Consider the following 24,485-nt stretch of genomic DNA (forward strand, 5'->3'; position numbering starts at 1 on the left):
AGATAATATCAAAGCGGTAAAAGTATCATTTTGCACATTTAGGCTAAAACAAATAATAAAATCAGATAATAAATAAAGCCAAATAATAACAATTATTCTAAGCTCGAATTCTTAACCCTGAACCAGTGGTTCTGGGTTACCTCCCCAGCAAAGTCGCCAGAGCTGTCAAACCTCCTTTTTACGCCCCCGCGAGGGGACAAGGGAGTTTTTTCCAATTAAAGGACAATCGAAACGGGATTGGTTTATTTATTTCAGAGTCGCCACTTGGGAGATTTAGGGTGTCCCAAGTCACCAATTTTAATCCTGAATCGAGGAAAAGAATGACTCTATATTACAGTCTGCGTACCAGAAATCCGGATAAGGAATTCTGTTAACCCGGGAGAAGGTGTTAGGCATTCCCGAGTTCCGTGGTTCTAGCACGGTCGCTCAACTGTTATATTCGGCTTGATTATCTGATTTTATACAAGTGTGAACTTATGTGCAAAATTTAACTTTTAACCGCTTTTATCATTTACTGTTTTTTATCAAGAATTGCAACGTTGTGAAAATGTATCTCGAACCGCGTTACAATCAATGTACCCGTGGTCGTCGACACACTTTGACTCCGTTGAGATTTGGATTTGGGTCACATCAATGTGCACCCGAGTTTAAGGAAATTAAATTATTAAAGGCGCGCCTAAAGTGACTAGCGTATTTATTTTGGGTAAGACCGTGAAATTTTACTAAACGGTCCATCCCGAAGTCCAAATAATTTTTAAAACAAATATTTACTGAGGGCCCCGCAATTTGTATTTTATTTGGCGAGGCTCATCTCATTCTTATTTTTTAAAATGAATTTGCAACGTCATGGACACGCATATCGAACCACGTCACAATCAATGTACCCGTGATTAGAAACACATTTCGACTCCGTTGAGAATTGGATTTGGGTCACATAAATGTGCACCCGAGTTTAGGAAGGTAAGATTTATTAAGGCGCGTCTTAAAGAGTCTAACGTATTGTTATTTTAGGAAGAGGCCGTGAAGGTTCATTAAACGGCCAAATCCAAAGTCTAGTCAATGGTTATGTATTTTATTGAGGGCCCCGGCGGTTTGTGATTTATTTGGCGAGGCTCGTCTCATTTTTATTTTAAAAAGGATAAACCTATAGAGACTACATTTTTCTATTAAGTTTGTCTCTAAAATAAAAGAAAAATATCCTAATTATTTACATGCTGAAAAACGCAACTTATTAGTTATTAAGTTACGGCTAATGTGAACGGAAAATTGCGATCGCGTTTGTACAAGGAAAAACTGCTTTCATTCCACATTTTATTATTTGCTAGAACATGAGATAAATACACAATAATATCAAAACAGATTAACTATTCTTCGATTAATGTAAACTAACATTATTAGATGAAGAAGTTATACATATGCGACATCATTGCTCATTTAATCAATCAACTACATTTTTACACCAAGAGAGGGAAATTAATATTCAAACACAAATCCAAACAAAAGAATTCAACAGGAACAGGAGCCTGATTAATATTTCATTTTTTTCTTCGAACCAAGAGTGTACAAATGTGTACCTGGAAACAGCAATACAAGAACAAAAGAAGTAGGAGTCAGCAGCAGTAATAACACAGCAACAGCAGGTTCAGCAACACCGCGAAACCAGTAACAACCAGTAGAATGACCCAGTAACAGATTGAAAACTCAGCAGTGCAAAAGTACAATCGCAGTCAAAGCAGAAGAGAGAAAAGATACGAGATGCAGCAGCTTCGGATTTTTGAATAACACTCGAAGAAAAGCAAACAGAATTGTTCGAGTGAAAGTTCAAATTGTCTTTCTCTTTTACTATCACAAACTCTCTCCAGTATAAAAGTATGTCAACTCTCAAGTGTAAAAGTCTCTTCAACAATAATCTCTCAATAATGTTCAACCTTTTTTCTTCTCTCTAAAAATCCTCTCAATGTTCAAGTTCTAGTCCCCTTAATGTCAAGAATAGTCCTCTATATATAGCAAGACAAGTCTTCAATTCCCAACCCCAAAATTATTCCCCCAATGGCATGCTTTGCCCCACTACTTAATGTTTTCTTTATTTTAAACTTTGTCCCCCATGCCTACATTAAATAAATACCACATTCCCAACCCATTACCATATGTCCCCCATGCCTATATTAAAAAAGTACAAGATTCCTTCCCATTATGTTTTGTCTTGTTCCCCATTATATTAAACAAGTACATCAAAAACCCCACCCCATTATATTTGTCCCCCATGCTTAACATAAAGAATCAAAATAATGTTCAATTACCAAACTGCCCCTCCGACCTTATTGCAATTACAAATCTACCCCTGAATGCAATGCAATTTACCAAATTACCCTTCTGCTCTAAACAATCAATTAATCATAACTCAACCAAAACATAGTCAAGATGACCAATTTCTCAACAATCTTCAACAACAATTTACATGAACATGATGAACAACACAAACTCCAAATTAATGGAAATAAATCAACCATATCGGGAACCAATCCTGGTTAATTTAGACCATTAATGGATGAACAAAGAGACAATAATACAAACAACAATATGCATGATTCAAATTAAACTAACAAATCAAAGACAAACATAAACTCACATTAAATCACTGGATTTAAACATGAACTTCAAACCAAGACGAACATGAATTTAATCTATCTTTAAGTAACAAACATGACTGATTCTAACGATTCAAACAACATTAATATTTTCTGGAAAATACATAACACATGAAACAAATTGAAGAAATAACCAATTATATTTCAATTTGGATCTAACAAACATTAAACTAACAAATATTCACTTAAACAACAATCAAACATGAAATAAACATGAAAAATAACTAATTAATCTTTCATTTGAAATCTAAAAAATTAATTTAACAAACAACACATGAATCATGAACTAAAAATTAATTCAAACGATAAACAAAATAAACATTTGCCGATTTTAGATTCGAAAATATCAAAACAAAATGCGGACAAAATAAAACTCAAAAATCTACTAACCGGATCGAAACGACGAACAACGACCAAACAAACAACGAACTTGACGAGCCTCGACCAAAGCTCGAACCAACGATGACGAACACGAGCAGACGACCAAAGAAGATGGTCGTTTGGCATCGTTTAAAAACGAACCCAGTGGCAGCAGCAGCTCGGAGGAACTGGGAGATGGAGAAGGTCGACGCACTGGCATCCATGGCTGCCTGCGTCGATGAGACAGCAGCTGGGGTGCGTTCGGCAGAAGTAGTACTCGTCGAGCCATGGACGTTGAGGGTCATCCATGGACGCCGAGCTCGACTTTGAGCTTGACGCTGAATGACGACGATGCTTCAATGTCCAGCAGCTGAAACTCCCAGAAATGTGAGCAACAACAGTCCGTTGAGGAAGAAGACGGAGTGAAACAGCAGCAGCTCGGAGCAGACGACGCGATGACAGCCATGTCCGCCCATGTAGACGAGGCAGAAGAAGCTGGACGAGGGAGCTGGAGAAACCACTCGACAGCAGTGTCGAAGGAAAATAGCAGAAGGTCGACGACGGGGAGCAGCCATGGCGGACTGTTTGTGGTCGTTTGGTTGAATGTGAAAACGCAACAACGTCGAGGAAGGGGGCAGTCGTCCATGGCGACTGGTTGTTGGTCATCGGGAAGCAGAAGAAGTAGTGACAATGGCGGATTGCGGAGGGTACGCGAAGAAGATGATGGTGAGGCAGCCATGGGAGGTCTTCATTTGGGTGATGGAGAAGAAGACAACCAAGGGGAGGGGGCGGATGGTTTTCCTTAGTTTTTTAGGGTTTCTTGTTCTTTTTGTTTTTTTTCTTTTGTTTTGTTTTTTGAATGAAGAGGGGTGTTGGGTTAATGGGTTAATGGGGCAGACCGGGTCGACCCGTGTGAAGTGGACTGGGTCGTGGACAATTGTTTGGGCCTGGGGTTGAAAATTGAAGAAGTGGCCCAATCCGATTTTTATTTGTATTTTTGTTATCTTTTCTTCTTTTATTTTTCTAAAACTAAATTATAAGAATACTTAAATTATTATTAAGAACTAAATTAAGTTATAAAAGCGCAAATTAACTACCAATAACAATTAACGCACAATTAAGTAATAATTAAGCATAAAATTGTTCATTTGGACATTAAATGCTAAAAATGCAAAATATGCATATTTTTTGTAAATTTTTTAATTTTGATAAAACTAATTTAATTACTAAAAATTATAGAATTAAATCCTACATGCAAATGCGACATATTTTTGTATTTTTTATTAATTTAGCAAATAAACAAACACAGACAAATACAAATAATAATCCAAAAATGTCACAAAAATACTCAAAATTGCACACCAAGGAAAATCATTTTATTTTGCATTTTTTGGGAGTATTTCTCATATAGGGCAAAAATCACGTGCTTACAGTGGTCATTGGTAGAGTTTTGAGGGTCAGGAATGGGTTGTGGGGTATTCTGGGGAGTATGATAAGTGGCGGTTGGTGGGTAATGAATTGGTTGATGGTGGTGTTGTGATGGAGTTGGTATTGGTAGGGGATTGAGATTTTAGGGTGGGGTTGTGTATTGATGAGGGTTTTGAGGATGTTGGTTTGGTGTGTTCTGAGGAGGTGCTGGGTTCTTTATGTTTTGTTGGTTGATGTATGGAACATTCAGGGTGAGTGATAAGTTTGCCAAGTTGCGGACCTGCTCAAGTTTTCATTGTAGTTCTAATATCTTTTGTTCTAACCTCAAGACTAGATCATTTGGTTTCAGGGTACTCCGACCATCTGAAGCTTCTGCGTTCTCAACATTATCCTTTCGAATACCATTTAAGTCGTCCATTTTTGCTTTTCCTTTGCCTTTTGTATTTTTTGGAGGAGGATGAGGTGGAAGGCCTCTAGATCTGGTGTGATATGCCGATGATGATAGTATGAGCGAACCAACCTTGGGGGATGGGAATAAGAAATAAAGAAAAACGAAAAGGTAAACAAGTCTGTAAGGATTCTAAAATATTTGCAATATTTAAACACATATTATGGGAATGTAAATTCGTGTCCTAATTTTGGAGCCTCGTTGTGCCCGAGGTAGGCCTAGCGACAAATAAATTTGGAGAAATTTATTGTCAATAATTGCCTCATTTCATTAAAGTAAAAGTAAACGAACCAAAATGAAACTAAATAAGAGAATGTCACTAATGGCTCTTGGCCTTATTACATTTGAAAGGAAAGCAAATAAATCTAATCTACTTGGTCCCAGTAGGACCCTCAATTGACTGGATGCTCTTGTCGATCAACTCTCTGAACTCGCGCAGGTTCAGCAGCAGGAATGCCCTTGCAAGATGCCCTCCTTCATTTCCTTCAGCGTTTTGGCAGCCAGTGACCCTTTTGCTCATCTTCCCTTCCAACTCCATTAAACTGTACTCAAGGTATTCCAACCTCTTCCTATATTTAATAGCTCTTTCTTTACACTCGCTAATCATCTCCATGTCAGCCTTGTGCAGTGCCATATGCTCAGCTTCAGACTCTCGAATGCTTTTCCGCAGCTTGTTGTACTTCACCTCAGCTTCAACAACCTCGTCTATGACCCTGTTTCCTGGACCAGCCCTTGGCTCAATGATCCTAGTTATGTTTTCCTCCAACCATGAAGGGTAAAGGTATGAGTGGCCCGCGTGATATCGGTCTGGCTCAATAGTATCCTTCTCCATAATAATCTTTAAGGTCTACATGTGTTGTGCTTCATTCTTATACGGGATGGCATCACCTTGGAAATTGGCTCTAAAGTGACACATTTTAGCGACCCGTGGTATGATTTGCCTCCTTCCTGCTTGTCTCACAACCCTGAGAGGAGCGTAAGGGTATATGCCCGTTAACCCGATCAACACCAAGTGCTGAAAATCCCTGGATCTGATGATGAATTCATCGATAGGGAACCACTCGAACATCCACTAGACTTGATCCTCAGTCAAATTCTCAAAACGTTGTACCCATCCCACAGCGTCCTTTGGCTGAGCAAACATGTTTGGAATGTAGTTCATTATTTTGGGGTGATGGAAGGCTATAAGATCATTCCACGGCCTTTACGGAAATTTTTGATGGTATTGTCCCTTTTAGAGTTATTCCAACAACCAGAACTGTAGTAGCAAGTTGCAACCCTCGAAGAACCTGAACCCCTTCTGACATCGCTCTAAAGGCCGGTAAATGTCTGCAACGATCGTAGGGATGATAGTGTATATCTCTCCTTCGATCCCATCCATCAGAGTTTTGGTCACCATGACCAACCTAGTATGGATCATGTCCCCTTGGATTGGGAATACCAGCATGCCCAAGAAATACATAATAAACACGAAGACCCTATGATAAATCCAACCTAAAGAAGTGATTGAGAACTCATCATCAAAGATTTGGTAGGAACTGTTGTGACCGTATCTTTCATAAAGGAACTCAAAAGGTATGTAGGAGTCCTTTAGGCATTTCAAATTGTCATTTTTCTTCAGCCTTATCAGCTTCAGAAATCCCCTAGCAGTGCGATTTTCAGTTGCCAACATATTAGGACTATCCCAAGGTAACCCAGCAAATCATCCTATCTCTTCTAGAAGGGGTGTCATTTCTATGTTCCTAAAATGGAACACAACTCTTTCCTTGTCCCAAATTATAGTTGCAGCCACGATCAGCATTTTGTTGAGCTGAAGATCCATCAGAGAAGGCAAGTTTCCTAGGACTCGTTTCATATGGTTTTGGTCACATTAAGGAAGATCCCTCCACCAATCTAGCAAGAGTGAGGGTATGCTAACCATACCGAATCTGGGGATCCCGTGCCTCATTTTCTGCAAAACAAAGAGAGTTAGGCCCTTTCCCCCTCCAGATTCGTCTATTTATACAGTAATGATTAGCATATTGGCACTTATTTCTCCAAATTAATGCACATAATCGTGGTTACGTCCGTTGGGATTATGGAAAACCCGATGGACTTTTGGACAAGGCTTGTTTTAAAGGGTTATTATGCGGACAACATATTAACCCGGCTAGGTTTGACCATGATGCATGTACAATTAACCAAAGTAAGGCTTCTATAGAGGTCTAGACTGGGACCCTCAAGCGGATAACTTGAGAGGGAAAGGCACGAAATCGTGGAACGCACCGCTGATCTACTAATTTTACCGCATCTTTCCGAATTTAAAGGGTGATATATAGGAAGAGCGCAATCACTCATCAAGTGTTGCTATAGGATTAATTACGCACGAGTGGAATATGATGTTGAGCATGATTTATCTAGCAATAAATAGCATGTTGTCAGGTATTTGCACATAAGAATAATAAATGCATTATTTAAATAATTGAAGGACATGGAAAAAGAAAACAAGGAGAGAGACAAGTTAGTTTCAGGAATAAAAGAATCATATATGCTTGAAAATAGATAGTTAAATTCAAATAAGGGGAAAGGGTACGTGGGATAGAGCATGCTTGGACTAATTCACAAAAGACACGTTCGTTATGGTAGGAGCCTAAAAGTATCCCTAACAGAGTCACCATGCTGTCACGCCCCCTTTTTCCCTTTTGACGGGGAAGTCCGAGTTTCGACATTCATGGGGGAAATAACTCGTTTCCTTTTGGGAATTCAGTATTTGAAGAGTCGCCACCTAACGGATTATGGTGTGTTAGGGTACCTTGGAGTGATTAACTCATGAACTAGTTTGCATTACCAGATATTAGGGTAAGGGTTCGAAATAACCTTGAGGGGAAGGCGTTAGGCACCCCTCGCGGTCCACAACGGTGGGTCCCGGCCAAACTTAAACTATGTGAATTAGTCATTTTAATAAATAAACAGTTTTAACACATACTTGCAAGTAAAGACATGTTTTGACATTCTAAGCACATGTATGATTCAAGTAATGAAACAAGGGAAAAGACTTGAACAAGTTGCACATTTATAAAGAAAAGTAAATTTATTTAAACAATGGGAGTTGGGAAAGAGGGGTCCTAGGTTGGTTAGCCTACAGGATCATACCCACACAATGCCCGGTAATCAATCCTCAATGAGGGGCTAATCGTGACATTAGCGCGTAGTCATCATATCCTTACTACCCAATTCCCTCCCCTTGGTCATAGCCTAAAGCGTTATAGCAACCTTGAGAGATATCATATGTGTGCACTATCTGTCCCTTCCTTGTAGCCCTGGAGGTATTTAGGACCTCTAATTTAGGTAGTTCTAGACCATCCTAAGGTATTTAAAGGAGAAAAGTCTAAGCGTCCATCAAAACAATTGGGACTGCATTTAAAGAGGGAACAATTAAAGGCTCACATTTTTACCTCCGCAAACAGAACAACTAAGTGCTCGTCTCAAACAACAGTTTCAGGGATATAAGAGAAAAACCTTAGAACATGATATCTAGGTGAGTAGAGAGTATACGGTATTGAATTAGGACCAAGGTGTCAAAAAACTGAATCCTACTTGCCTACTGATTCTTTTAAACCTATTGAATGTGAGCAGTCTCAAATAACAAGGCACAGTTTTATAGTTTATAGGGTTTTAGTCGCCCTATAGGCTTGCCTAGACGCGTAATAGTGGTATCTTAGGAGCGTGATATCTATTTTTGATTAAGAATGCAACAAAAGAGCAAACAATTTTATTTTACGTCAATTTAGATCCTATAGGCATGTTCTCTAGTAATATTAATTAAGGCAGTGTTGAAAATGTATTAAAGGAGCGGACAGATTAATTAACTAAACCGATTTAGAATAAACATGAATTATACTGATTTTCTAACCAAACTCGTTTTATGTCCTATAGGCATAATTTCTAATCAAACATAATATGAAGCAAACAGAATTCATTTGACCAAAGTGAAACCCCTATAGGCATGATTTCTGTTAAAGCTGATTTTAAGTCTTATAAGCATGGTACCTAATTATTAAAAATTGATTTAGATCCTATAGGCATGGCTTCTAATTGTGGAAGTAAAGCAAACAAAACTTATTTAAACCTAAGCAAATCCTATAGGCATGTTATCTAACAAACACATTTGAATCAAAATGGACCCTATAGATATGTTATCTACCCAATTTATCAACGATATACAACTACCCTCTCTTTTTCACTAATCATCCCACTGTTTGTTTACAATTAATTATTACAGACCAGTGATAAACAAAGAAAAATACATAAATATAACAAAAATTAAGCTATAGGGAGCTTGAAGAAGGCCCAAAGTGATTTCCAAGCCTCTGGTAGTCTCAAATGCCAAAGTTCCATAGCTAATTTCATGACTAGGTGTGTTAGAGTTCCTTAAGGACCTCAAGGATCCTGGGCAGTGCTCACACCTAGACCTTTTTTCAAATAACAACTAATTATTGTGCAGTGTGGAAGTGCCAGCCCTGATAAGCTAGAGTTCAAAGAGATCTCAAGGGTTTCTAAGCAGTATACACACCAGAGGGGCAGGACCTCGAGGACCTTAGAGATGGAAATACCAACGTAAGAGAGGCCATTAGAGGCCTGACGGTGGTGGGGAAACACCATGAAAGGCAGCAGATGACCGACGATGTGAGTAAATTAGGGTTAGGGCTTGAGAGCTTTTGGAGAGGAAAGGGATTTCAGGGCGGTGGTTGGTGAGAAATGGTCGGGTTTTGGGGGGGGTCGTTTGGTTAAAAAGGGAAAGGGTTAATTATGGTCATTGATCTCTATGATCAACGGTTGAGATTGAATAAGATTGAGGCCAGGTCGAGCATTAAGTTTTGGGCTGGGTATGTTTAGGTTAAAAATTGGGCTGGGTATTGGGTCAAATTTGAATAAAAATAGGGCCAGATTTTAAATAGCTAATTTTAACAACTAAATAATTTATAAAAATAATAAATGAACACCAAAAAAAATCTTTGTGTACTAAAAAGATTTAAAATAGTTATTTAACATTATAAAAATATAAAAGACCATTTATGCATAAATAATGTAATTATACATTAGTATGGGCTATTATTGCAAAGATGTGTAATTTAGCCTAAAAATATAAATATAATTACGAAAATGCACTAAAAAAATTTAAACATTATGTTGGCATAAATAATGAATTTAGATGGCTAAATCATCATAAAAGTAATTTAAAGGATAATTATTGGATATTTATATAATAAAAGAGAAGAAATAAATTGATTTGGAGCTTTTAAATCTAAGGAAAAATTATTTAAAAAAAATTATGCATGCTTATAAAAACATATGTACTATTTTGAAAGTATATATACGTGTTAAAAATATGTGAGGAAAAATTGGGTATCAACAGTTGCCCCTCTTTACCCGGGAAGGATAAAAGAGTTTTCGGGTAATGAAATGATGACCAATTTTGACCAAATGGGATATTTTTGAAAGATAGAGGCTGGACTTCGGTCTTGAGTTGCCTACATATCCCTGGTTTTACATAATCAAGTCATGTGTAGTTCTGGATTCATTGGCGGAATATACCGATGAAGTCATTGCAAGAACGGACACGAGATGCAAGAGCGGTTACGGTGAATGGTTAGGTTTGAGGTAATTTGAAGGAACTAGAGCGAGGTTGCTCCTTCTAGGATAGCGGTTGCTTGTTGGTCACCCGCAGATAAAGAGATGCTACAAACATGTATTTGTGCGAAAATTTAAACTTGATGCAGATTCCTTTTGGACCATGAAGTTGTCTTCAGACGGTTTAAGGATCATGTCCTCAGACCATGATTTCCTGGGCCATGAATTGTTTAGTGCGAGATTCGTAAGCCATGAAATGATGTTCTCGGGCCATGAAAATGATGCCTCCGAACTATGATGCCTTTGAAAAATGATATGCAAATTTGAGGGATCCTCAAGCCATGGCATGGTGTCTTCCAGCTATGAGGATGATGCATTTAAGACTATGACGCCTTTAGATAGATTGGCGATATTTCAGCCCATGAGATGCAGTAATATGGTGTTACCAAGACAAGGCTTAGTCTTGTGAAATGAAGGGCAGAACTTAGCCCAATTGAAAAGCAAATAGATAGTACTAGAATAGATGTTTATGTAAGGAGGGACAGTGCTTAGTCCCATGCAAATGTGGAGGCAGGGATTAGCTTCATGTAGGTGTGGAGGCAAGGATTAGCCTCATGCAGGTATGGAGGCAAGGATTAGCCTCATACAGGTATGGAGGCAAGTATTAACCTAATGCAAATATGGAGGTAGGGATTAGCCTCATGCAAATATGGAGGCAACGATTAGCCTCATGCAAATATAGAGGCAGGGATTAGCCTCATGCAAATATGGAGGCAGGGATTAGCCTCATACAGGTAGAAAGGTAAGGATTAGCCTCATGCAAATATGGAGAGAGGGATTAGCCTCATGCAGATATGGAGGCAGGGATTAGCCTCATGTAGGTATAGAGGCAGGATTAGCCTCATGCAAATATGGAGGCAGGGATTAGCCTCGTGAAAATATGGAGGCAAGGATTAGCCTCGTGCAATTATGGAGGCAGGGATTAACCTCGTGAAAATATGTAGGCAGGGATTAGCCTCGTGCAAATATGGAGGCAGAGATTAGCCTCATGTAGATATGGAGGTAGAGATTAGCCTCATGCAGATTTGGAGGTAGTGATTAGCCTCATGCAGGTATGGAGGCAGGGATTTGCCTCATGCAAATATGGAGGCAGGGATTAGCCTCATGCAAATGTGGAGGCAAGGATTAGCCTCGTGCAAATATCGAGGTAGGGATTAGTCTTGTGCAAATATGGAGGCAGGGATTAGCCTCTTGCAGATGTGGAGGCAAGGATTAGCCTCGCGCAAATATGGAGGCAAGGATTAGCCTCGTGCAAATATGGAGGCAGGGATTAGGCTCATGCAGATATGGAGGTAGGGATTAGCCTCATGCAAATACGGAGGCAGGGATTAGCCTCTTGTAGATATGGAGGCAAGGATTAGCCTCATGCAGACGGGGAGGCACGGATTAACCTTATGCAAGTATGGAGGCTGGGATTAGCCTCATGCAAATATGGAGGCAAGGATTAGCCTTATGCAGACAGGGAGGCAAGGATTAGCCCCATGCACATATGGAGGCAGGGATTAGCCTCATGCAAATATGGAGGCCAGGATTAGCCTCAAGTAAATATGGAGGCAGGGGATTAGCCTCATGCAAATATGGAGGCAAGGATTAGCCTCATGCAAATATGCGGGACAAGGCTTAGTCACATGCAAAGAGCGAGTATCAAATTAGAGTAGTATATATTTCTTATTTGGAGTTATATTCAGTGTCTGATGGTCGGATCGATAGTGAATTTGCTTCGTGTATACATGTTTGTGAATGCTATCACTACTTCAAATGTGCCTGCGTTCAAAGAAAAATTGTATGTTTTGTGAGGGGAGGTTGGTTCGTGCTTCTGTCCGCTAGCCTTGCTTTGCTCCGTTCTGGAGGCCTTTTCGAGTCTCCCTAGGTAACACTTGACCATTACGAAAATAGAGTTTTCGAAAATATGCAATTATTGATAAAATAGAGTTATTTTAGAAATATATTGATATATCAAGTAATTTTATATGAACTACTGACTGTAACACATTTCAAAGATATTGCAGCTTTCTCATGTTAGAATTTTGAGGGTCCTCCTCAAAATTCTACCCCAATTTGGTAGATGATCCCTCGGCCGTTTTCGAGTAACAAGACTTGTCGACCCTTTCTTGAAATTTTGAGAATTCTCCTCAAAATTCTTCCCTAGTTTCTTAGCCGATTTCTGACCGTATGGTATATGTGGGCATTGGCTGGACTTGCTCTGGAATTTTGAGGATACTCCTCAAAATTCTGCCCTATTTTATGACTTTGAGGGAAATAGAAATTTTATTATGATATGACTGAACCCATAAGGCAGCCTATGTATTCCCTCTTAAACAGGAATCAGGTCAAGTGTAGTTCAATTACATTAGATGAGTAAATGTAAATAGTCTAAGCATAGTATCTCTTAACTGCGTCAAAATTGATTGGTTTTGGCCAAATTTCTCCATCCATTTTTGCAAGTATGAGTGCTCCTCCTGTCAGCACCCTGTGAACCATGTAAGGACCTTGCCAGTTGGGAGAGAATTCCTTTTGGCTTTATCTTGGTGTGGGAAGATCTTCTTCAGCACTAACTGTCCTGGTGCAAATTGCCTTGGTTTGACCCTTTTGTTGAAAGCTCTAGACGTTCTGTTCTGGTAAAGCTGACCGTGACATACTGCTTTCATCCTTTTTCCATCTATGAGGGCCAATTGTTCATAGCGGCTCCTTATCCATTCTGCATCGCTGAGTTCAGCTTCCTGCATGATTCTTAAAGAAGGAATCTCTACCACGGCTAGGATGACAGCCTCGGTACCATAAACCAGCATGTAGGGAGTTGCTCCGGTTGATGTGCGAACTGTAGTGCGGTATCCTAACAGAGCAAAAGGAAGCTTCCCGTGCCATTGTTTGTGGTTTTCTACCATCTTCCTTAGTATCTTCTTGATGTTTTTGTTGGCGGCTTCTACGGCTCTATTCATCTGAGGTCTATAGGCTGTGAAATTCTTGTATTTGATTTTGAAAGTTTCACGCATGGCTTTCATCAGATCACTGTTGAGGTTAGCGGCGTTATCAATAACAATGGACTCGGGAACTCCGGACTGGCAAACGATACGATCTTTGACAAAATCTGCGATGACTTTCTTGGTAACAGCTTTGTAAGATGCAGCCTCTACCCATTTTGTGAAGTAATCAATGGCCACTAGAATAAACCTATTCCATTTGAAGCAGTGGGCTCGATTGGACCAATGACATCCATTTCCCAGGCGGATGATGGCCAAGGTAAGGTTGTTGCATTGAGCTCGTTTGGCGGTACTTTTATCATATCGGTATGCACTTGACATTGGTGACATTTGCGGACGTACTGGACGCAATCTATTTCCATGGTCATCCAAAAGTAACTGGCCCTGAGTATCTTCTTGGCTAAGACAAAACCATTCATATGCGGGTCGTAGGTCCCAGCAAGTATATCCTCAAGTACCTTAGAAGCATTCTTTGCGTCGACACATCTTAGCAATCCCAAATCAGGAGTTCTTCTGTACAAGTTTCCTCTGATGTGGAAGAAGTGATTGGATAATCTCCGGAGTGCGTTTCTGAGTGTGGTTCGCATGCTCCGGATATTCCACTTTCTCCAAATACTCCTTGATGTCATGGAACAAAGGTTTTCCATCTATTTCTTCTTCAACATGGGCACAATATGCCAGCTGATTATGAATTCTCACCAGGATAGGATCAATGTAATTCTTATTTGCATGTTGTATAATGGATGATAAAGTAGTCAATGCATCGACGAACTCGTTCTGAATTCTGGGCACATGTACGAACTCTATCTTCGTTAAACTCTTGCTTAATTCCTGCACATGGTGCAGATATGGCAATATTTTGGAATTTAGTGGCACATTCTCCTTGTACCTGGTGCACGAGCAAATTTGAATCATCGATTACCAGCAGCTCCTGAATATTCTTGTCCATTGCCATGTTGAGTCCTAGTATGCATGCTTCATATTCTGCCATGTTGTTAGTGCAGGGAAATTTGAGTTTAGTAGATACCAGATAATGCTGACCTGGTTCTGATACTAAAACTGCTCCAATGTCCACTTCTTTGAAATTTACAGCTCCGTCAAAGAACATCCTCCAACCGTTGTGTGCTTCATTGATGTCCTCCCCTATGAACGACACTACTTCATCGGGAAAATACATTTTTAGGGGTTCGTATTCTCCTCCCACTGGATTTTCAACAAGATGATCTGCCAATGTTTTGCCTTTGACCGCCTTTTGAGTTACGTAGACAGTATCAAACTCCCTCAACAGTATCTGCCATTTGGCTAACTTTCCAGTTGGCATGGGTTTCTGAAATATATACTTCAAAGGGTCCATCCTGGATATGAGGTATGTAGTATAGGCACAGAAGTAATGCCTCAACTTCTGGGTCGTCCAAATTAAAGCAAATCAAGTGCGCTCTAGCAGAGAGTACCGTGCTTCGTAAGGTGTGAACTTCTTACTCAAGTAGTATATGGCTTGCTCCTTTCTTCCGTCTCGTCATGTTGTCCCAGAACGCATGTGAAGGCTCCATCCAACACAGATAGATGGAGTAGCAAAGGCCGCCCCGTCTCTAGCGGGACCAAAACTGGTGGTATGGATAGGTACTCCTTGATTTTGTCGAAGGCTTTTTGACATTCCTCGGTCTATCTTGTCTCGGCATCTTTCCTCAGCATCTTGAAGATGGGTTCACATATGACTGTGGACTGTGCTATGAAGCGACTGATATAGTTGAGATGTTTCAGGAAGCTCATCACGTCCTTTTTGCTCTTAGGTGGCGGTAACTCCTAAATGGCCTTGACTTTAGACGGATCTAGCTCGATCCCTCGATAGCTCACAATGAATCCCAATAACTTTCCTGCGGGAACCCTGAATGCGCACTTTGCGGGGTTCAGTTTAAAGTTGTACCTTCTTAACTGCGAAAGAACTTTCTCAAGTCTGCTATATGGTCAGCGGCCCTCTTAGATTTAATAATGACGTCATCCACATACACCTCTATTTCTTTGTGTATCATATCATGGAAGATAGTTGTCATGGCTCTCATGTAGGTAGCCCCAACATTCTTTAGACCAAATGGCATGGATAGCCTTAACATACCTGGAGTAGGGAAAAATTCGTATGATATTCTTGGAAAAGGTTTATGACCATATTAACTGGGGCTATACATACAAAAACTTCGACATTGTCAAGGCACTACGCAACTCTCCTGGTAAGTCATTTGTTCCCCTTTCAAGGTCTTCTACCATAGTAATATACTTCAGTTTTCATATTTCTAGTTGCTTTATGAAATGGAAAAAGTTAGTTGTATCCTTGTCTACTTCTAACTGCAGAGAGTGATGTCATCCTTATTTCATTTTTTCCTAGGTCCTACAAGGGACTCATCACCTAGACGACCATTTACTGATTCCATATTCAGTAAGTGTTATGACCTTAAATGTTGTTTAATACCAAACTTGTTTTTCTACTAGTCTAATTAATATATATGAAGGTGATTCTATGGACTATCCTGCAAGAAAAGGAAGAGCTGGAGATCTAGATATAGGGATGATAACATATACTGGTAATAAAATATCTCCATGATATTGCCAATATTTAATTTTAAAAGACAAGGGAACTACAAGGTGAAATCACTTGAAACCAAACTTCTACGTAAGTGTCTATCTACCTTACCTTAGATGGCCAGCTAATCCAATTAACTAAATGTCATTTGCTTAAGATGTGGCTTGCTGCCATGTGGGGGTGGGGTGGAGATTTTAATCATTATCCAAACTTATTAGTTTATTAGGTAATGTTACGTTACCCGGTAATTAACCCATTACCCGCATAATTAAGAATTATCTCAAATTACTTAAAATTCTACTTATTTTTAATACATTTTATACATCCTACTATCATGGTCATATGGTACCTTGTATGATACTAGTCCATAAATATCGGGTATTAACGCTCGACCCGAATTTTGTCCCAACATGCCAAACTTGGATGAAAATTCATTTTCTTTGACTTGCTTCCCCTCTTAGCTTCACGAATTTACTCATCACTTGTTTGAACTATTATAATCCTTATAATCTCCGAATAATCTTTTCCTTGGACTGGTGTCAATTACCTTATGACAAATTCAACGTACAACATTACAGGGTGCCACATCATCATAATTTAATACTACGAAGCGTAATATCATTGTAATGTAGTACTACAAGGCGTAACATTATCGTAATATAATACTGCGGGACGTAATATCTACGTAATATTGTGGGGCATAACACAAAAATTATTTAACATCCATATATATGTTACCATCGATGTGAGAATTTTAGTGCCTTGATATTTAAAGGTCTTGCCTTTGCCGATGGTGCTTCCTTCGTAGTATGCTTTTTGTTGCTACCTCATTAAAAACCTTAACAAAAAAGCTAATTGGGACAAAAACATATGGAAGGAAAAAAGAGTGCAGCACATACTTTAAGTGTTGATAGAAATCATCAGCAATAATAACTTTTAAGGTGAGTCACATTCCAATTGTTGGGTAGTTTGGATCTATCTTGATATTCCAATTTATATGATCCTTTACCGGTGATAATTGAAATCCGGTAAGGAACTTCCCATGTTGGTCCCAACTTTCCGGTGTTGACTTCCCAAGTGCTTTAAGTAACCTTCCTCAAAACCAAATCTCCCACTTTAAAATAATGGAGATTCGCCCTGCGATTATAATACCTTTCCATCATTTGCTTTTGAGCCACCATTCTTACGTAAGCTAGGTCCTAGTGTTATTCAAGCATGTCCAGGTTCACCAGAACACTTCATTATTTGCCTCTTCGTTTACTCGGGAAAACCTTAAAGTCGGCTCCCCCACTTCCACCAGTATCAGAGTTTTCGAGCCGTATATAAGAGAAAAATGAGTTTCTCCCATTATCACCTTTGTTGTTGTCCGGTATGCCCATAGCTCACCCGGTAGCTCATCGGGCCACTTGCACTTGTCATATTCTAACCTTTTTTAAGGTTTTGAATAATTACCTTGGTCGTTGATTCTGCATGTCCATTAGTACTTGAGTGGTACGGCGAAGAAGTGATTTTTTTATCTTTCCCTTCCAAGAACTTTGTGACTTTTGAACCTATGAACTGTGGCTCGTTATCACATGCAATATACTTCGGTACTCCAAATCGGCACATTATGTGGTCCTATATTAAGTCAACTACTTTGTGTTCTACAATCTTTTGTTATGGACCTGCTTCAACCCATTTAGTGATATAATCAGTTAAAACCAAGAGAAATATTACCTTTATAGGGCCCAGTGGTAAAGGTCCGACTATGATCATCCCTGATTTCATGAATGGTCATAAAGACACCACCGAATGAAAAAGCTCTGCTGGTTGATGCACTAACTACGCTTGACGTTGACATTGTCACAACCCTTTTTTACCAACTAACCCCCTTTAAAAGAGATGAAGGTTTGTAAAACGATTTTAAAGCTCAAAAGGGTTTCAATTTGAAAAGTGACAAAATATCGTGTTTCAAAGGATTTTTCAGAGTTGCCACCTGACATTTGGTTTCAATGTGCCAGGTCACCATTTTTTTAAAATAAGAATTTTCCTTCAAAACACATTTGAATCTAAAACTGACTGCACCAAAGATTCTAGGCAAGGGGATTCATTTGACTCGGGGAGAAGGTGTTATGCATTCCCCGAGTCCCGTAACTAGTATGGTTGCATACTTGATCTAGTCGGCTTTAGAGAATACTCAAACTGAAGCAAAAATACACAAAGGAAATAAATACACAAGAGGCGCGAAGTCGTCCCTACCTAAATAAAACAAAATAAAATAAGAGAAAAATACTAAAAGTCTATACTATGCTCATCCACGAAGTCTATCATGGCCTCCAATTACATTCACTACGGGGCATACCCCGGATAAAATATGTACAAGCTCTTCGGGACATTTTTTGGATAATATAATTGACTAAAGGGACAACCTTTATGTCACGACCCAAAATCCGACTAGTTTTGATAGCACCTCACCCAACCCGCTAGGTAAGCTAATTAACAATTATCCATTTCCAATTAAATTAATAAAATAATTAAATGGACGAAATTATATGAAATTTATACATTTTCCAAGGACTGGAAGTACAAATCACGAGCTTCTAAAAATAGAGTTTACAAAGCTGATATGAAGTAAAAACATCTTCTGTTTGAAAGGTACATAAACAGAGCTTTATAAATCTAAGGTTATCATGAACAAGAGGCAGCTACAACAGGGACGCAAGCATACCTTCAAATCTAGAGACCATCGAACACAACAACAAAAACAGCCAACGTCTACATGCAATGTGCAAAAGTGTAGTATCAGTACAACTGACCTCATGTACTGGTAAGTAACAAACCTAACCTTAGGTTGAAAGTAGTGATGAGCTGGAACATAGGTCGGGTCCAACACAAATAGCCAACAATAGTTCATAACAATGTAGAGCATATAAATAAGGAAGTAACTCAGAGATAAAATGCTCAGCTTTTTCACAGTTTTTTCGAAAATAGTTCTGTTTCTAAAGAGTATTAGTGAAAACCCAAATTCTTTACCAAAATCGTAGAAAACTCTGAGATAATTTGAAAAATGTAATTTTTCCTAAAAACCTTTCATCAGAAGAATGTTTCGTTTTCAGATAGCATGAGGAAAGTGCATCTCTATGCCTACATGTCAAGATACATGTAAAAATCATAAATGTCACCAAAAGCAGGCAACAAAAAGGAAATGCATCTATATGCATGCATTTCAAGTACGCATGTCAAATGCCATGCCTCTCAATGATGAACTTATGTACTCACACTCTCAGAGTGCTCAACCTCACTGTCTTGCATTATCTCTTATCATTCTCAATACTCATCACACTAAATCACTCAGCACTGTACAATACCCGTTGTGGCGTGCAACCCGATCGACATAAATATAGCCATAAAGCTCATTGCGTCGTGCAACCCGATCCATATACATATAGCTATAAGGCTCGTTGCTGCGTGCAACCCGATCCATGTATATATATATATATATATATATATATGCATAGTTACCTTTGCTCACTAGGGGTGTGCAGATTCCGGAGGGGATCCTTCAGCCCAAGCGCTATATCGCTATGGCATGCAGCCCCATCCCATAAAATGTAATCAATATAGCATGTTGCGGCTTGCAGCCCGATCCCATAATATCACTCTCACCTAGGCCCTCGGCCACACTTAGTCATCAAACTCTTCAGTCTTACTCACGGGATCACAATGAAATGAAACTAGCCCGACAACAATGATATGATGTATCAATACACACAACTGAGACTGAGATATGATATGAATGTATGAATATGATAGATTACGAAAATAAAATCAGTGACATGACAGCAAGAAATGACCACTATGGGTCCTAACAATATCAGCATAATACCTAAATATGATATATAGCATGATTGACAACTCAGTTGCTTTGTTACATAGTGAAAACATAGATATCAACAAAATTGGGCCACTAAACATTGCCATGAAAACAACTGGCTCACCATTCACAAGGTGCATGCACACACGCCCGTCACCTAACATGTGCATCACCTCATCATCAATCGCATAGCACGTAATTTGGGGTTTCATACCCTCAGCACTAAGTTTAGAAGAGTTACTTCCCTCGAACAAGCCAATTCCAATACCAAGCAAGCCAAGAGATGCTCCAAAAATGTCATCAAGTGCGTTCTGACATTCGAATGGCTCGAAACTAACCAAAATAACTCAAATACATCAAACCATGCTAAAGGAAACAATCCCAATCGAAAAAGGTCGAATCTTTAATCAAAATCCCAAAATCGGCAAAAAAGCCCAACCCGGGCCCAAACTTCGGAAACCAATAAAACTCATAAAATCCAACAACTCATCCAATTATGAGTCCAACCATACTAGTTTCTCTCAATTCTGACTCCGAATCGATGTTCAAAACTTAAAATTTTTCTTTATGAAACTTTAGGCAAAAACCCCCAAATTTCCCTTTGAAATCATCAATCAAATACCAAAAATGAATATGGATTCACGAAATATAACCAAAACCGAGTAGAGAACACTTACCCCAATCTATTTGGTAAAACTTTCCTCCAACGCTGCCCAAATCTGAGCTTCCCAACTCAAAATATGACCAAATGAGCAAACCTTTATTTTATATATTTTTCTGCCAGATATTCTGCCTCTATTCTTATTCCAAACAATCCCAAAACTCACTTTTATGTCTCCAATGAATTCCTTGTGAAGTTTTAGTCAAGTTAGGTTTTTTAATCACTCCATTTGACCTTATAATGAAGGAGATATGTTGATTTCAATATTTGTAAATAGTGTAGATTTTTAAATATGAATCATGTGGCAATTTAGTAATTAATCTGAAAAATCTAGCAACTCAATTCTTTGTAAAATGACTATAAATTCCTCATACGATGTTCAAATTTGATGATTCTTTTTGTTATGGCTCCGTAGTTACGATAAAGATCTAACGCTTCAATAAAAACAGAAATCGGAACTCATTTGTTTAATGTGATACCATTTATGCTTGAAGAAGCGACGTCGAAACATAAGAAAAACGAGCGAAACGCAACCCAAACCTATTCGAAAATCACTCGAGCCCCTCGGGACCCCGTACGAACATACCAATAAGTCCCATAACATAACATGGACCAACTCGAGGCCTCAAATCATGCATAACAACATTGAAATGACGAAACGCGCCTCAAATCAAACTTAATGAACTTTCAAACTTTTGAATTGTAAAAACTTGCGCCGAAACATATCAAATCAACTCAGAATAAACTCAAATTTTGCACACAAGTCCTAATACATTATACTCAACTACTCGGGCCCCCAAACTACCAAGCGAAGTGAAAGTGCTCAAAATGACTGGTCGAGACATTACACTCTACCTCTAAAATTAGTAAAGCGTCCTAACATCTGCCTACCTTGTGCGGTCGGCCTAGACATGCTACTAACGAATAATATAACAAAATAAATAAAGTAAAGAAAACTAAATAAAAGAAAAATTCAAAATCATGCTCAAATTCTTTTGATTTTTATTTTTATGTATTTGGCAAAACTCAATTCCTAAGGCATGTAAATAATTTAATCACTAATGAGCTCAGCCTTTCCCTACCCCACGGCTCAACAATCATTCATTCAAATATAAATTCAAAAGATGCAAATAAATAATTAAACACCCAGATCATTTAGAGAGAAATAAAACTATGCAAAACAGAAAGGTAACAAGCACGAAAAAGTGAATCAAAGCTTTCAGAAGAGCTATTTAAATCCGTCAAAACCAAAGTTTAATTCTACAAAGGATGCAATCCAAAGTTATAAAGATTCCAAAATGGGTTTAGTGTCGTGGAAAGTCTCGTTGTGGATGAAAACAGTGAAATACTAACTTGCAAACAATAACTTTGAAGCATGGATGTCTTAATACAATTCAAATAGCAAAAGGTGTTCATAAATCCAACATTAAAGTATCACACAATTGAAATAAGAGAATGAAAACTGCATTAATACCCAACCACGAGCTCCAAAGAAGCTTGTCACGAGCAAACAGATAATTGCAGCTATTCTAAACCAACTAATAAGAACTATATTTCGACACTATGAAAGATTAAAAGTCACATTTGGCTCAAATAGTGACAGAATAGACTTCGAAGTTCTTGACAAGTTTTTAAATTCGAATAGAGACAAGGCATCTCACAAATACACATGCAAATTCACTTTTTATTGAAGAAAAACCTTTTAAAAGATTGATCAAGACCTTTGAAGACTTATATTTCTACTCAAACAGAAGAAAAGCGAAGTACATAAACTATTGTTTAACTTTAACAAAATACTTGAAGATTCAGCATAGAAAGGATACAAAATTGGACATCAGATACAATTTAAGCTCATTCAAACACTAAACAGATTCATCAGAAGAAGATTAAATCAGAAACAAACAACTACAAGCATGTCAGCTAACCGTCAAGAGATTAATAAACTCCAACTATCACTATTAATCCATATTAATTAATGGCTTATGAGGCTCGATTCACAACAAGAAATTTAAAGTAGATGGAACAGTAAGAGTGAACCTAAAATAGCCTTTTAATTCACTTTGGAAGCGAGTACAATAAAAGAAGGCAAAATTCCGATGAGCATGAACCGCGATCCAATATCAAAACTCGAATGGCACCGGAAAAACTCAACGGACATTGAACTCAATCGAATCCAATTTTTTGAACACCAGAATCGATAAAAGAAGGAATAGATACTATTTTTTATACATTTGTTTTTGTATTTTTTGAACTTAAGGCAAAATAAAATCAGAGAAAAACTTTTTTTTATATCAATGAACTGAAAAATGAAAGTCAGAAGAAGAAAAATCAAAGCCAAGACCAAACCCTAATTTTTCTCCTTTCTTCTCTGAAATTTCTGTCTGAACCCCTCACATGCTCTGATTTCTCTCCTTTATAGATCAAAATCGGACAAATGGAGGGATACTGACAGTGATTCAATCTACGGCCTCCATTTATTCGATTCAAACTTGGAGAGCAAGAAAAATGCGTTAATATTGGATGATAATGATGAGGGGAACCGTTGAGGGGACCATGAGTTAACTTACCGGGTTTGGTGAGTTTTTCGCGAGTTTGGGTAGTGAGGGAGGCGGCAGTGTTAGAAGATAATGGTGGGTGCAGCTGGTTTGGGAATATTAGGGTTAGGGTTTGGGAAGATATTTAGTTTATGTATTAGGGTGTGAAAGAATAAGGGTCATTGGATTAAAAAAGGAGATACGACTGAGATTGGATAGAGGGATCTGATAGGTTAATGGGTTAAAACCCGATCGGTGGGTTGGCAGGGGTTAAAGGGGATTGGGCTGCTCAATTTGGGCCTTTGGTGTTGGAGATTGGCTGTTTGATTTTTGGACTTTGAATCAAGAACTTGTCCACAATTGGCTTACTTTTTCTAAAAATAAAATACTACTACTATTAATGCATGCTAATTAAATAAGATTGTTCTAATTTCAAAAATATTATAATTATATATTGAGGTAACAAATAACACTATTTTTTGTGTTCTTTTTTTTTCAACCTTTACGTCCCGTTCCAACCGGTGCCAGAATAACTTGCCCTGATCAACTTTTGAACTAATGACTATGCACTAGAATGATTTCCACAAAAATCCTTCGTGGACGTTTGTCATCACGTAGTCTGCCTACGGGGCCCCTAGACACCGAGCCAAAAGGTCCTTAGAACGATCTCCTATATAACTGCCCATCTATGAGGCAGTAGCGAGCTGCTTTGGTTTGCAGTACCCAGGAGACCTTTGAGACTTCGGGTAATTTACCATGCTTGAGATATTCAAATGAGCTCTTTCCTCTAGTCCCAAATTAAGTTGGTCGAATTAACTTTGCAATAGCCGTCCAGATCCAACACCAAATATTGCAGTTGGACGGTCATATCGGAATCATATCCTTTCATCTCCGTGGATGACCCCAAATTAGCCAATGTGTCTGCTTCCACTTTTTCTTCCCTCAAAATGTGGACGATCGTCTATTCTTTAAATTGCACAAGTAACGCCTGGACCTTTGTTCAAGTACTTCTACATGGGTTCCTCCTTCGTGTCAAAAATCCCATACACTTGGTTTACCACTAGCTGGAAGTCGCACTTTATTTCAATGACCTCGGAATCTATCCCACAGGCTAGGTCAAGTGCTAAAACTAAAGCCTCATACTTGCCTTCATTGTTAGTTAACGATACAATTCTATTGGCCTGCCTTGTGGTCTCTCCTGGTGGCGTAATCAAAACTACCCCGAGACTGGACCCTTTTACGTTGGAAGCTCCGTCCGTAAATAAGGTCCAAACTCCTGATGTCATTCCCAACACCAACATTGCTTCCTTAACATCCAATGGCATAA

Source organism: Nicotiana tabacum, chromosome 8, assembly GCF_000715075.1.
Source record: "Nicotiana tabacum cultivar K326 chromosome 8, ASM71507v2, whole genome shotgun sequence".
Lineage (NCBI taxonomy): Eukaryota > Viridiplantae > Streptophyta > Magnoliopsida > Solanales > Solanaceae > Nicotiana > Nicotiana tabacum.